This window comes from Poromitra crassiceps (genome assembly GCF_964638095.1).
Source record: "Poromitra crassiceps genome assembly, chromosome: 1".
NCBI lineage: Eukaryota > Metazoa > Chordata > Actinopteri > Beryciformes > Melamphaidae > Poromitra > Poromitra crassiceps.
In genome coordinates this window covers 124,883,474-124,898,911 of record NC_139623.1, presented here as the reverse complement: position 1 = coordinate 124,898,911, position 15,438 = coordinate 124,883,474, and positions in this window count along the sequence as shown.

Here is a 15,438-nt window from a genome sequence, read left to right as displayed (position 1 = left end):
GTTCATATGTAGTTACATGGTACCGCACCTGTAAAGTGGAGTGAATCTTTTCAACTGTAGGTCATATGTAGTTACATGGTACCGGACCTGTAAAGAAGCTCCCGGCTGGGACAGAGATTGCTAAAACCCAGTGGTGGATTCGAACCACTGAACTTCTGATTGCAAAGCAAGCGGCTTTAACGACTTAGCCACGAGGGCTTTCCAAATTTCATGGTGGAGTTTAAGAGGATAACTGTATGTCAGTCAGATGTAGTTGCTGTCACTTCATAGCTTTGTTATTATACACAGAGACTTGGGGGAAAATATTGATACTTTATTTAGTTGTAGGTATGATTTTGTCCAGAATTCCAATACAAAAATTCTAATAAAAGAATTGTAGATATAGAGATAACAGTGAAACTATAATCAAAATAGCCATTCTTCTACATTCTAATTGTTAGCTTATTGTAAATGAGTCATTTCCCCATCAATGCAGAAATGCATTCACATTAATCAATATTGCCTGTCTTTCAAGCTACAACTAACAAAGTATCAACCTTTTCCCCCAAGTCTATGCTTATAATAACAAAGATAGGAAGTGACAACTACATCTGACTGACATACAGTTATCCTCCCAAACTCCACTAAGAAAGTTGGAAAGCCCTCGTGGCTGAGTGGTTAAAGCCGCTAGCTTTGCAATCTGAAGTTTAGTGGTTCGAATCCCCCACTGGCTTTTAGCAATCTCTGTCCCAGGCCAGAGCTTCCTTACAGGTAGGTCCGGTGCCATGTAAGTACATATGAACTACAGTTAAATAGACTCACTCCACTTTACAGGTCTGTTACCATGTAACTACATATGAACTACAGTTGAATAGACTCACTCCACTTTACAGGTCCGGTACCATGTAACTACATATGAACTACAGTTGAATAGACTCACTCCACTTTACAGGTCCGTTACAATGTAACTACATATGAACTACAGTTGAATATACTCACTCCACTTTACAGGTCTGTTACAATGTAACTACATATGAACATCATTTATAACTATTGGTAATTACTGTGTAATTACATTTGGTGTTCATGTGTAATTACAAATAGTTCATATGTAACTAGCGTACCTGTAAAATAAAGGGTTACCGAAATTCATATATGCATCAACTTCATTATTTATGAGCAGTGGTGGCCCAACAGTTAGAGAAGCGAGCTTGTGATCGGAAGGTCGTCGGTTCAATCCACGGGACCGGCAGGATAAATCTGGGTAGGGAAAGTGAAAAGGCAGCGCTTGCCCTTAACCCCAACTGCTCCAGTGGAGCTGATCAGTGGCCAGCAGATGAGACTGTGGTTGTACTGGTCAGCTTCCAGGTATGAATGTGTGTGAATGAAAACAGGGCACTCCTGAAAAAGAGAGCATTGCTCTCAGTGAGATTCCCCCTGTATAAATAAAGGTAATTTTTTTTTATTAATATTTTGTCTAAGAAACACATTTCAAGTATTGAATCATAAGCCTTTAGATCAAAATGTTTTTAAGATCATGAAAATCAGTTTACCACACATGTGGCAATAACCAATCAGCCCAAGGTATTCCTCTCCAGCTGATCCCAATCACCTAATCAGCGTAGTACTGTAGGCTATATCAGGGTCCATGTTTTACTTTGTTTGCTATGTGCTGTGTATGTGCCATGTGTCATTCTCAGTTGCTGATCATCATCGCTGAAGCAGTTGTTTTCGCCCCACCTCCCCTGACCACTAGCCTGGTAAACCGCCCGTCACGTGAACTCACATTTCATTTGGTTCTCCGTGACGGTCTGGACCCGCACAGGCAGTTAAGATGATTGGTCGAGCCATGCCGGCTCGACGAATCAGCGGCGGCCGTAGGCGGGCTCTGGCTCGTCTGGGCAAGTAGTGGGTACATGGTCTTTGTAGTTCTTTTCACTCATCAGCATGGCTGCCGCCGCGGAAGTGACAGGCAGTCTGAATGAAATTGAATGTAACGTTCCCAATTCTATGTATTAAATTCTAAAAAACGACCCTCAACATTTGGGAAGGCTAAGCCACACAACTAGTTCGTTATAATCTAACTAAATGCTTCGAAGGTGACTTTACGACCGCGAGGACTCAATCAATGAATACCACGGAGATCATCCACAGGCACCTTCCGCGATCTAATTGGTTGGAGTTAACCACCCACCAGCGGTGATAGACAGATGGGTCATCCAATCACCTGCCAAGTAGCTTGGACAAAGTGCCCGCCTCCGTCAGCGGGTCTGGTGACTTCAAACCCAGATCGACTGGTTTAGTGAAACCTATGTGGAGCTATACCGTCCATCTGGCAGCGTCAGGTTACCTGACCACCACCATCGTCATGACTCCTGATTGAAGAATTCCCTATGGGGGATTTCCTATCCTATTCTTCACTGACGACGCCCTCTCATCATCTCAGGAGAGCGTCATCATATCATGGAGTCATACGCCAAAATTAATTTGTTGTATCATTAAAGCTTGTTATACTTTCTACTAGTCTCTCATTATTGAAACACATTTCAAGTATTGAATCATAAGCCTTTAGATCAAAATGTTTTTAAGAATGAAAATCCTATTACATTCAATGGGGTGTACCCATCTCTGGTGTGTGTGTGTGTGTGTGTGCGCGCACACGTGTGTGAGAGAGAGATTGAGGGGGTGAGAGAGAGAGAGAGAGAGAGCGAGCATGTGTAATATTATGTTACGTTACCATAATGTCTGCCAGTGTTGGTGTTTGCTCTGGGCATTGATCTGTGCCATTCAAAGTCCTCCTTCATCCACTCATTCACCAGCTTATTTTTAAGGTCTTTTTTCCTGCAGGCAGAGGGAGGCAGTAGGGCAGCTTTCATTACAGAGAGTAGGTGGGAAAACATCTGACCAGCTGGTTTGATGAATCAATGAATCAATTAATTAATTAAAGGTACATTCAGTACCATTCATGTTTTTGTGTTAAAATAAGTGTTAAATGGCTCTATATTCTGACAGCAATCACTGAAATAGAATGTTTGGTCAGTGACTTGAAACCCCCAACCCCTCGCTTTCCTCTATCTCTCTCCTGTAGTCCTCATGCAGGGTGGATGTATCTCCGCAACCGTAACTCGTACAGACTCACGGATGGCGGCATTGGATTCGGGGTGAAGAAATACTATAATATAAATATTATAATTAATTAAATAAATACTATAATTATAGGCATCACAATCCGACCTTCCGTTTCCCGGAAAATGTCAACTTTTCTCTGATTGGATAAAAATTGGCGCCGACCTCAAACTATCCAATCAGAGAAAAGCTTACTTATTTTCTGGGAAACAGAAGGTCGGATCGCGATGTGGTTGTGGAGATACGTCTGCCCTGCATGCAGGACTACAGGAGAGAGATAGAGGACAGCGAGGGGTTGGCGGTTTCAAGTCACTGACCAAACACTCTATTTCAGTGATTGCTGTGGGGGCTGGCAGGGCTGCATCCTGCGCATAGCAAGTGAAGACCATCCCAGCAGATTGTGTACAGTGATGAGTCCTGACCTGTAGTCTGAGTTTGTCATATATCTCAAAGCAGCATGATAAAGTGGGACAAGTGTGTCCAAAGTAGTGGGACAAGCAAATATGCAAATGGTTTCACCATAGAGACAGACCGCATGTCTGGGAACGCCCACAAAATGTGTAACGGCTGGCGCGCGAGTGGGGTAAAACCGCCCATATATCTCATGGGCTGATTCACCAAAAGACGGTGCTGCGGCTCTAAACTACAGGTTTGGGGGTTCTAGAGCAGAACACAAGATGTCTGCTCAGATGTGCGTTTACTGCGGTGGTTAAATCCCCAATCGTGTCTGCCTGGGCTGGGCTATCAGCTAAATTCTAACTTTGCTGAATGGATAGAACGGGGGTTTTTACCCCACCCTGACCACGCCCCCAGCCAGGCTGAGCCAGCTAAACCAGCGTCTATGACGAGACGTGGCCTCAACCTATAGCTGAGACAGGAACCAGACGTTCATTTGATTCTCTACTGACTCGATATGAAAGATTGACCAATAGACTTGCAGGTGTAAGATAGAGCCATTGTTCTGCCCAGCACTACTCAACTGTTGTGTTATTAGAGAAAAAACTGTGTTGCCTGGAATCGAATGTCATGCTATCCATCCATCTTAATTCATAAATCCTGTGATACACAACTTTCAATGGTCTTTTTTTTTAAATGTGACTGCAGAGCTTACCGGATCTGCTTTTTCTTATTCATCATCACGTATGCAGTCAAGGTTCCCACTGTCACCAACAGAGCAGCAAGGGTCACACTTAACCCAATATAGAAAGGATTCTTCTGTATGGGGTAGCTGCAATCATCACCCAGGTACCAAGTCAGGCCCACGTTGTAACACCTGGAATAAAAGAAGAGGAAGGAAGTCAAACATCAGGATGACTGGCTGTAAGATGTTATATGGCAGCACATTTGATCAGATATTAATAATAATAATACATAAGTTTTATATAGCGCTTTTCTGGGGAACTCAAAGACGCTTTACAATACATAGAAACAGTACATAATACAGTAAACAAACTAAATAACAATAACGGTCAGGCCGTTGGCGCATTTTAGTTGATGTTGATTTTCTATTGATTTTTTTTTATATTTTTTACCTTTATTTATACAGGGGAAGTCTCACTGAGAGCAATGCTCCCTTTTTCAGGAGCGCCCTGTTCACATTCACACACATTCATACCTGGAAGCTGCCCAGTACAACCACAGTCTCATCTGCTGGCCACTGAGCAGCTCCACTGGAGCGGTTGGGGGTTAAGGGCCTTGCTCAAGGGCACCTCAGTGGTGGTAATGAGGGAGGGGCAAGCGCTGTATACAGTACATTGTACATGCGGGGGGGGGGGGGTAGGGATGAGAGCGAAACGTACTCTCATTCTTATACATTCTACAAATGGGACGATTTTCTGTGAATTAAATTAGGGTGGAATTAAATTTCTTATTTTGCTGGAGGACCCCTCTAGGACTTCTAGAACCCCCTCAATGACCCCTGGGTGTTGAGGACCTGGGTGTTGAGAACGTCTGTTATAAGAACCCGTTCAATAGAAGCACTGGAGTAACACAAGCATCAAGCTGAGAAGGAGAACACAGACGTACTTGCAAAGAGCTCCAGTGTCCTTGTACACTCTGCAGTCTCCTTTGTGGTGGCATCTTTTATACTGTGTGTGTTCACTCTGACAGGCAGTCACACACTTTATCACTCCAGAAACATTTTTAGCTTGGTAGAGTTCGGCGAGGTCTGGATCTGCAACAAGCTTGAGACATACAGCTGGTGTATGTCAGGAGGGAGAGAAACAACGAGATGACCAGTTGAATTACAGTAGTTTCAATTCCAGCAATGTTTTTTTTATGAGTCATGTGTGAGTGTGGACATGTTACATACAAACATAGTGGCCAAAATGTTGTTGTGTCTAATATAACAAAAAACAGACATGAAAATGTAATGAGACTAAAAATTAAGCTAAAAAACTAATCCAATAAACATTTTAGGAAAAAAGTTGGTGCCGAATTGGTGCCAAAATGAAAATTAATTCACACACACACGGACATGCACGGACGCACACACACACACACACACACACACACACACACACAGACACACGCATGAGCACACACACACACACACACATGCATGAGCACACACACACACGTGCATGAGCACACGCACGCACGCACACACACACACACACACGCACGCATGAGCACACAGGCACGCACGCACGCACGCACGCACAGGCACACACACACACACACACACACACAGAGTTGTGGTGATACTGACTTGTCAAATCAACCGTTGTTTCCTGAACCTCTGGCTTAGTGGTAACCTCGAATGAAGGGCAGTCTGAAAATTCAGAAGTGTACATCAACAGAAAAATATATACCAAGGAATATTGTTGATAGTCAAATGTAGCATAACAGTCTGTCATTGGTAGCAAATTGTGTTCTGTATCATTTATTCTTTAATAAATATGATGCTGGTCTTGTTGCCAATATTGTGTGTCCTGTGATCTTACCTTCTTTGCAGCCATCAAGGCCGTTAGCAGCCTCTTCAATGGCTGTAAAGTCTTCCTCATATTGTTCCACAGAGCTAGCGTCGTTCAGAACCTCCAAAACCACGTCATGAGTGACCTTAACACTGAGGCAGAAAGAAGTTCACATGTTCAGAACCTCCAAAACCATGTCATGAGTGACCTTAACACTGAGGCAGAAAGAAGTTCACATGTTCAGAACCTCCAAAACCATGTCATGAGTGACCTTAACACTGAGGCAGAAAGAAGTTCACATGTTCAGAACCTCCAAAACCATGTCATGAGTGACCTTAACACTTTGGCAGAAAGAAGTTCACATGTTCAGAACCTCCAAAACCATGTCATGAGTGATCTTAACACTGAGGCAGAAAGGAGTTCACATGTTCAGAACCTCCAAAACCATGTCATGAGTGACCTTAACACTGAGGCAGAAAGGAGTTCACATGTTCAGAACCTCCAAAACTACATCATGAGTGACCTTAACACTGAGGCAGAAAGGAGTTCACATGTTCAGAACCTCCAAAACCATGTCATGAGTGACCTTAACACTGAGGCAGAAAGAAGTTCACATGTCAGTTACCAGAGATAGTTTCCAAACATGAGCTCATCAGTAGATGATTTCCTTTTGATCCACCAATTGCTGCTGTGACAAGTGAATTTCCAACCAGGGTATCAATAAAGTTCTATCATAGATTATCTTACCTTTGTATTGTTTGTAGTCAACACAAGTACCTAGATACTTATAGCTACTGGATAGTATCCACTAACTCCATGACCTCGCCTTCAGATACAGCTTACTCTTGTAATCTTCTAAAATCAACAATCATGCCCTTATAAAAACCAAGGACATGATTCAAGGACACCAGGACACAAAGTCATCAACAACTGTTCACTCTGCGACTCCTGTAACAGACCACTAACTTCAGAACATACATTACATCTGCCTTTATATGCACTTTGACAGTCCTTTATAAACAAACACGAATTCGCAATAGCTGTGACCACATGTGCGAATTTCTGAAATGCAGGATGGGAGGGGCAGTTCCCCCTAGTCTGCCTCAGAAACACACACACACACACACACGCACACTTGACCTCAATGAGAATCAATGTTTTAGTGTTTGCCTTGGTATAAAGCATGAAAGCAGAACAGGTTCTCATAATATTACCTTGCTGCTCTTGGTCTGACACTGTCGATAGGCATGTCTTCGCCCCGGGATCTCATCTAAAAACATAATAAAAAATGAATGAGGAGCAATGAATGACCAGTGTTCATGCTGTATGTCCTGCTTTACATTCAACCTCCTCCTGGCAAGCTATTTGAACTGCTTCAAGATTCAAGATTCAAGATTTTTATTGTCACTCCATGGTACAAGTATCACGTGTGAAATTCTTGTGCTGTGGACTCCGTTTACGACATAGTACAAATAGGCAACAAGCAATGAGCAATAGGCAATAAGAAATAGGCATCAATAAGCAATACTAAGCAGCAATAGGCAATAAGGCAGAATAGCGATAAGACAAGTCAGTGGCTTATTCATTGCACATAGGTGCACATGTCATGTGCATACGTTAGACGTGTTCAGACATTTTAAATTTGACGTATTTGACATGCAGGTGCAAATAGCATGTACCTTATTAAACATACAATTAACATTAGGCATTGTGCATACGTTAGACGTGTTCAGACATTTTAAATTCGACGTATTTGACATACAGGTGCAAATAGCATGTACCTTATTAAACATACAATTAAACATTAGGCATACATAATGGTAGCAGCTGCAGTACGGTACGGTACGACTACTACACTATTTGTGTATGTTAAGGAGTCTCGTGGCCTGCGGGAAGAAACTGTTCCTCAAGCGATTTGTGCGTGCTTTTGGAACCCTGTATCTCCTCCCTGAGGGTAGCAGGGAGAACAGGCTGTTGTGGGGATGGTTTGTGTCTTTGATGATCTTCAGGGACCTCCTGAGGCACCGCTGGTTATACAGTTCATGCAGTTCTGGCAACTCATCTCCTGTTACGTGCTGGGCCGCACGGCTCACTCTTCGTAGCGCCCTGCGGTCCATGGTGGTACAGTTCCCGTACCAGGCGGTGAAGCAGCCAGTCAGCAGGCTTTCAATGGTGCCTCTGTAGAAGTCCCTGAGGATTTCTTTCCTTAGCCCAAATTTCTTCAGGCGCCTGAGTCCGTGTATTCGCTGTTGGGCCTTTTTGACAACAGTGGCGGTGTGGCCGGCCCAGGTCAGGTCCTGGTGGATGTTGACTCCCAGGTACTTGAAGCTGTCCACCCTTTCCACCACTGTGCCGTTGATGGTGATTGGGGGGTGTGCGCCCCCCCCTCTCCTGTAGTCCACAATTATCTCCTTGGTCTTGGAGACGTTCAGAGAGAGGTGGTTGTCCTGGCACCATTGTTCCAGGACCCTCACCTCCTCTCTGTAGGCCGTCTCGTCGTCCCCCGAGATCAGCCCCACGACTGCTGTGTCGTCTGCAAACTTCACAATGGAGTTTGAAGTTTGAGTCGCCACGCAGTCGTGGGTGTAGAGGTCGTACCAGAAGGGGCTGGAGACGCACCCCTGGGGCGCTCCTTGCTGCAGATAGAGAAACAGTCGCCTTTCTGCTTGCTCCTGCTTCTCTGCCAGCTTTTTGCTTTTTAACTACGAAACTTTCTTTTTTCTTTTATCCCCCTGATTTTACTACTACGCCACTTTCTAGTAACGATCTTTCATTTTGAATTGTTATCCTATTTTTATGAAATCACCACTAACAGCACTTTCGGAGCTCACCCAGGCTAAGTATAGCCTAGCATAGCCTAGCACTCCGGAGACTGTCGGACAATATGCCTCATATAAGCTGCTGTGATCATCTTCAAAGGATTGCCGTACTGGAAACAACGATATTTCATCTCTCAAAGAACTCACTGCCATCGAGTCAAATTGCACGGAATGTCACGAGCAACATGAGTACATTATCATCTCCCAGGGATGCTGACTCACTGCTACCGAGTCAAACTGCTATGGCTACTAACCTAGAGCTAGCTGATGCGGCTAGCCTGCCAGCTCCGGAGAAAGCCCTTGCTAACATCGCTAACCAAACTGCGAGCCCGAAGCATAAACAAAGACATATCCCAAAGAGATTAGTGATTTCCGAATCCACAATTACTCCACAAAACCCAGAAATCAGCTCAGCAACAGGCTGGCCCTCCCTAAATTCCAGCCTGCGGTGCTCGGCTCGGCAAGCTAATGACCGGACACGGGCTCTCCGCACGAGAGAGGAGGGTCGTCAACTGCTTAACCACAAACCCCAAAACGAGCGGTCATGGACTACTGTCACGAGAGGAGGAACAGCCCCCCCTCCTCCGCTAATGGAATTGCAACTTGAGAATCGTTTTGGCCTGCTTCGATCACCTCCAGCTGACATAGCTGCCCAGCTCCACCATGAGAAGGAAAATCAGGCTAGCGCTAGCACAAGGCCTCAGGGAAGAAACAGTGCCTCAAAGCCCAAGGACTCTCAAGTCATAACAACCCTGATAGTAGGCGATTATACAGTGAAAAACATCAGGAGTTGGAGAAATTCCAAAACATACTGCTTCCCTCAAGACGCAATCTCTGACATAACAGGAAAAATCACAGAGCTACTAACATCTCACAAAGCTGTGACAAGGGTGATCCTGCACATTGGAAAAAATGTTATTTATAAGCAAGAATCAGAGAAACTTAAATCTGACTTTGCCAATCTGCTGAATATGCTAGCCTCTCTAAACATTGAGGCTTTTATCAGTGGCCCTTTACCATCTCAGGGCACGAACCGCTTCAGCAGACTACTAGGCCTAAGTTCATGGCTTTCCACCGCCTGCCCACTACATAAAGTAAACTTTATTGAGAATTTTAATTTGTTCTGGCAGCGTGAGCACCTCTTCACTGCGGACGGGCGCTATCTCAATAGTGCTGGCGAGGCTTTACTGAGTTCTAATCTACTATACACGGTGGACTATTACAAGGTCAAGATCCCTCTAAAGCCTCCCCAAGGCAGACAGCCTGACGCAGCGGCCACAGAGCTCTCCTCCAGCCCTGCTCCACCTGCAGCCACCGACCATGCTCAGATCGACGCAGCTTCCGGCCCAGCTGCCGACCCTGCCCAACTGACCAACGACGCCACACCTCCGGCAGTCGCCACACCTCCGGCTCTACAGGTCGACGCCCCACCTCCTGCCGCCGCCCCGGCCCAACTGACCAACGACGCCCCACCTCCTGCCGCCGCCCCGGCCCAACTATCCAACGCCACACATCCGGCAGCCGCTGTCCCGGCAGCCGCTGTCCCGGCTCTACAGGTCGTCACCCCACCTTCTGCCGCCGCCCCGGCTCTACATTTCGACGCCGCGGCTCAACTGGACGATGCCACGCCTCCTGCAGCAGCTGTCCTGGCTCTACAGGTCGACGCCGCGGCTCAACTGTTTGCTTTTTCGATTATTTTTTTTGTAAAGCACCTTGAATTGCCTTTGTGTATGAAAGGTGCTATATAAATAAAATTTGACTTGACTTGACTTGACTTGGTCAGTGGGGAGGAGGTGAGGTTGCCCACCCTCACCACCTGGCGGCGGTCTGTTAGGAAATCCAGGATCCAGTCGCACATTGCCGTGTTTAGTCCCAGATCCCTGAGTTTGCTTACCAGCCTGGAGGGTACTATGGTGTTGAATGCTGAGCTGTAGTCCACGAACAGCATTCTTACATAGGTGTCCTTCCCCTCCAGGTGGGACAGGGCGGTGTGGAGCACGTGTGTCTTTACCTCCTCCACAGCGTTGTGTGACTTTCTGACCGAAGGCTCTCCACGACTAGGAGAAAAGACAGGAAAGGAGCCACAATCAGAAGAGGCAGAAGAACGATCATTAGATCAATGTCAAAGCATTGTTCACCATGGTGAAACAATGGTAAAACATTTACTATACGTTAATTAGCAGTAGTTACTGTCAAATCTAGAAATAAATAGTGACATTTAATTTAACACTCTTACTTCCGCCCACAAAATATCAAATACATTACCTGACACTTGTTACCACCACTCCTTTAAAGTTTGCTATGTTCTTGGCCTTGTAGTATGTCACCATCTGAAATAGTAACAGAAGATAGCAGAAGAAGATTGATCTTCCAACTATAGAATGTCTTCAAATTGCAACATCTGAATAATTATAGATGAAGTCATCATGTTTCCAGGACGAATTATTCATCTGACAGATGACCTAGTCAACAGCAAGGGATTCAGGAGGAATTGAAGTAGGCCTATAATTTACAGCCACTCGTCTGACTGTCATTCAGACCAGTCGAAAACAGGATTCACATCTACCTTACTGTCAAACATCCAAACACCAACACAATTAAAACATTCAGAGGTCTCTGACAGCTTTTAGGGTGCAGCTAAAGAAGGGGCTGATTGTGGCATGAGCCTTGGGCTGAAATCGCTGTTATCAGATGATGTCTATCTTTGTATTTTTATTCTCTTTCATTGTCTTTCTTTTATTTTTCTTCGTTTAGAAATATGCTATGGTTAGCTTAGTTTATTTTTTTTCTCCTTTATGATCTGCTTATGATGGGAGAAGACTGTACACACCCCAGGCTTCTCTTCTCTTCCAGCAGCACTATCCACTGTTTTCTGTAGTTACTTGTTTGTTTCCTTTTCTGATGTGCTAAAGACATTAATAATAAGTAGGCATCTCGCACGCATCAGTGATGTCACAATTACGGTGTGTGTGTGTGTGTGTGTGTGTGTGTCTCATTATGGTATCACTGATGACATCATCAGTGTGTGTGTGTCATTAACTAATTAGCCTAATTAGAAAATCCGGCTCTGTCAGGTCACCCGGAAGGTTTCAGCCCGATAGCAAGTAAAACGGCATAGCTGTGGCCGAACACAGAACTTGAAACAAACAAATAAAAGTCCACATACCCAATTGTATATATAGATGGTGATAATAATAATAATAATAATAATAATAATAATAATAATAATAATAATAATAATAATAATAATAATAATAATAATAATAATAATAATAATAATAATAATAATACTACTACTAAGAATACAAATAATCTGTGGGAAATTGTTTGATCACTACCAATGACTCTGTGTTCTGGGCCAGAGAGATTTCTATTTGTCATAACTCACTTTCCAAATGAATTTCTTTGATAACCCCAGTCCCTGCCTGCCAGACTGTGATTTCCAACTGCTCAACAATGAGTGATGGTGCTAAAACTAAGCCTCTATTACAAACCAAAAAGCAGTATTATCACAGTATTTTGCACTACACATTTCAGTTGAACCAGCACACTGAAGTACAGGCGCAGTTGAGCAATTGTGCGCTGTGCTGCGCTATTCCCTCTGCAATCATAGTGTGGTGAGATATACATGTATGTATACGTATGACAATATAATGAAAATATAGTAAGATATACTGTAGTACAATATTATCATTTGTTATGTAAGTTACAGGCCACCGTTATACACCATAGTCTTAATAAAGTAACTTTATCAGAGATAGAGGTTGATGCCCTTTATTGCTTTAAACCCAATATGCATTATTCGTTTACAGTATCTTACCTCATCTGTGAAGTTTCCAACAAAATCTTTATATTCATCTGATGCAGTGTTGTCATAATTTTTATCATATTCCTCGTTGACGACCACAGAGACCACAACTGTTCTGTTAAGTCTGTCTGAAAAGAGCAGTGTTGGGGAAGTTAGTCAGGAAATTAGTTAGTGATTACTGATTACTACTAATTTAGAAAAGTTACTTCACTGATTTCCTTTTTCAAAAGGAATTAGATTCATTACTAGTTATGTTCTCTCAAACCTGAAGTGATGGGATACAGTACTGTATAATATATAAAATAGTGCTTTCTTTTATATGTGTGTATATATATATATATATATATATATATATATATATATATATATATATATATATATATATATATATATATATATATATATATATATATATATATATGCTCTGTGCCTCAATGAGCTTCAGTAAAGCCGGAACTTTGTTCCATTCAATGGCAGCAGAGTACAGAAAAGTGTTCTTACCTGCTAGAGTCCTAAATTGGAAAAGTCTGATATTAGTTGTGCTGCCTCTGGTGGCATAGCTGTGGATGTCCCTAAAACGGTTAAAGTAGTTGTAAAGATATTTGGGAACTGCATTGACTATGATTTTATGGGTAAGTCCTAATTTAATTTGGATGATTACTTTTTGGACTGGGAGCCAGTTTAGCTGTTGGAAATGTGCTGGGCAAAGGTGGGTCCTGGGAGGCAGCTTTAACACCACCCTGGCTAATTTATTTTGGGCAGTCTGAAGTTTATTCTTCAAACACTGCGCTGTGCTGGTAAACCAGGAGGTGGCAGCATAATCAAAATGGCATTGTACCAATGCTCCCGCCAATGTTCTAAGTGTGGGAGTTTCGAACATAACAGATTTTCTGGCCAAGAATTTAGTTTTTTGGCAGATTTTTTTAATGGCTTTATTGGCCATGGCATCCCCAGCTAGGTGTTTCTCCAGAATACATCCTAAATAATTTACTGAATCCTTACCTGCAATAATAATCTTACCTAACTTTATGTTAAAGTCAGGGGCCCTACCTAGCTTAATTCTGGAACCAAATAATATGGCCTCAGTTTTTCCTAGGTGAAGAGACAGCTTGTTATCAGATAACCAGATACCAACATTTTGAAGCTCGTCCCCCAGAGTTTTTTCAACCCCTGCTACATCCTTATGAGCCACCACAATAGCTGAATCGTCAGCATAAAGAAACAGGTCAGAAGAGCAGGCATTTTTCAAATCATTGATATACAATAAAAAAGAGAGGCCCCAAAACCCTCCCTTGAGGGTGTAGTTATATATATATATATATATATATATATATATATATATATATATATATATATATATATATATATATATATAGATATAGATATATAGATATATATATAAAGCACTATTTTCCTGCATAAAAAAGCAAAAAAAAACAGTGCATTCTGGAAAGCAATGTAACGAAGTAACTTAGTGTTACTTGGATTAGTAACTGTAATATAATTACTGTTTTTGAAATAGTAATCCCTTACATTACTTAGTTACTGTAAAAGTAATCAGATAACGCCCAACACTGTTGAAGCATAACAAACATATTGTAAATGATAGATGATGTTATATTATAGTGATATGATATATGATATAGTAACTTTTTGCTTAGTAACATTGTAATTACACATTTACAAATCTATCCTTTCTCCTTTCACAAATTTAACTTGTTACCAAATGTGACATACCTGGCTTAACTTGTAATGGTGGTTGGGTGGTCGAAGGAGCTGGTGTAGTTGCAGCAGATGTTGTTACAACTGGTATTGTTACAGCTGGTGTTGTTGCTGCAGGTGTTGTTGCAGCTGGTGTAGTTGCAGCAGGTGTTGTTACAGCTGGTGTAGTTGCAGCTGGTGTAGTTGCAGCAGGTGTAGTGGCAGCTGGTGTAGTTGCAACAGGTGTTGTTGCAGCTGGTGTTGTTGCGGCAGGTGTAGTTGCTGCAGCTGTAGTTGCAGCTGGTGTAGTTGCAGCTGGTGTAGTTGCAACAGGTGTTGTTGCAGCAGGTGTAGTTGCTGCAGGTGTAGTTGCAGCTGGTGTAGTTGCAGCTGGTGTAGCTGCTGGTGGTGTAGTTGCAACAGGTGTTGTTACAGCTGGTGTTGTTGCAGCTGGTGTAGTTGCAAAAGGTGTAGTTGCAACAGGTGTTGTTACAGCTGGTGTAGTTGCAACTGGTGTTGTTACAGCTGGTGTTGTTGCAGCTGGTGTAGTTGCAACAGGTGTAGTTGCAACAGGTGTTGTTGCAGCTGGTGTAGTTGCTGGTGGTGTAGTTGCAACAGGTGTTGTTACAGCTGGTGTAGTTGCAACAGGTGCAGTTGCAACAGGTGTTGTTACAGCTGGTGTAGTTGCCGGTGGTGTAGTTGCAACTGGTGTTGTTACAGCTGGAGTAGTTGAAGCAGGTGTTGTTGGAGCTGGTGTAGTTGCAGCAGGTGTTGTTACAGCTGGTGTAGATGCAACAGGTGTTGTTGCAGCTGGTGTTGTTGCTGCAGGTGTAGTGGCAGCTGGTGTAGTTGCAACAGGTGTTGTTACAGCTGGTGTAGTTGCAGCTGGTGTAGTGGCAGCTGGTGTAGTTGCCGGTGCTGTAGTTGCAACAGGGGTTGTTACAACTGGTGTTGTTACAGCTGGTGTAGATGCTGGTGGTGTAGTTGCAACAGGTGTTGTTACAGCTGGTGTTGTTGCAGCTGGTGTTGTTGCCGCTGGTGTAGTTGCAACAGGTGTAGTTACAACAGGTGCAGTTACAACAGGTGCAGT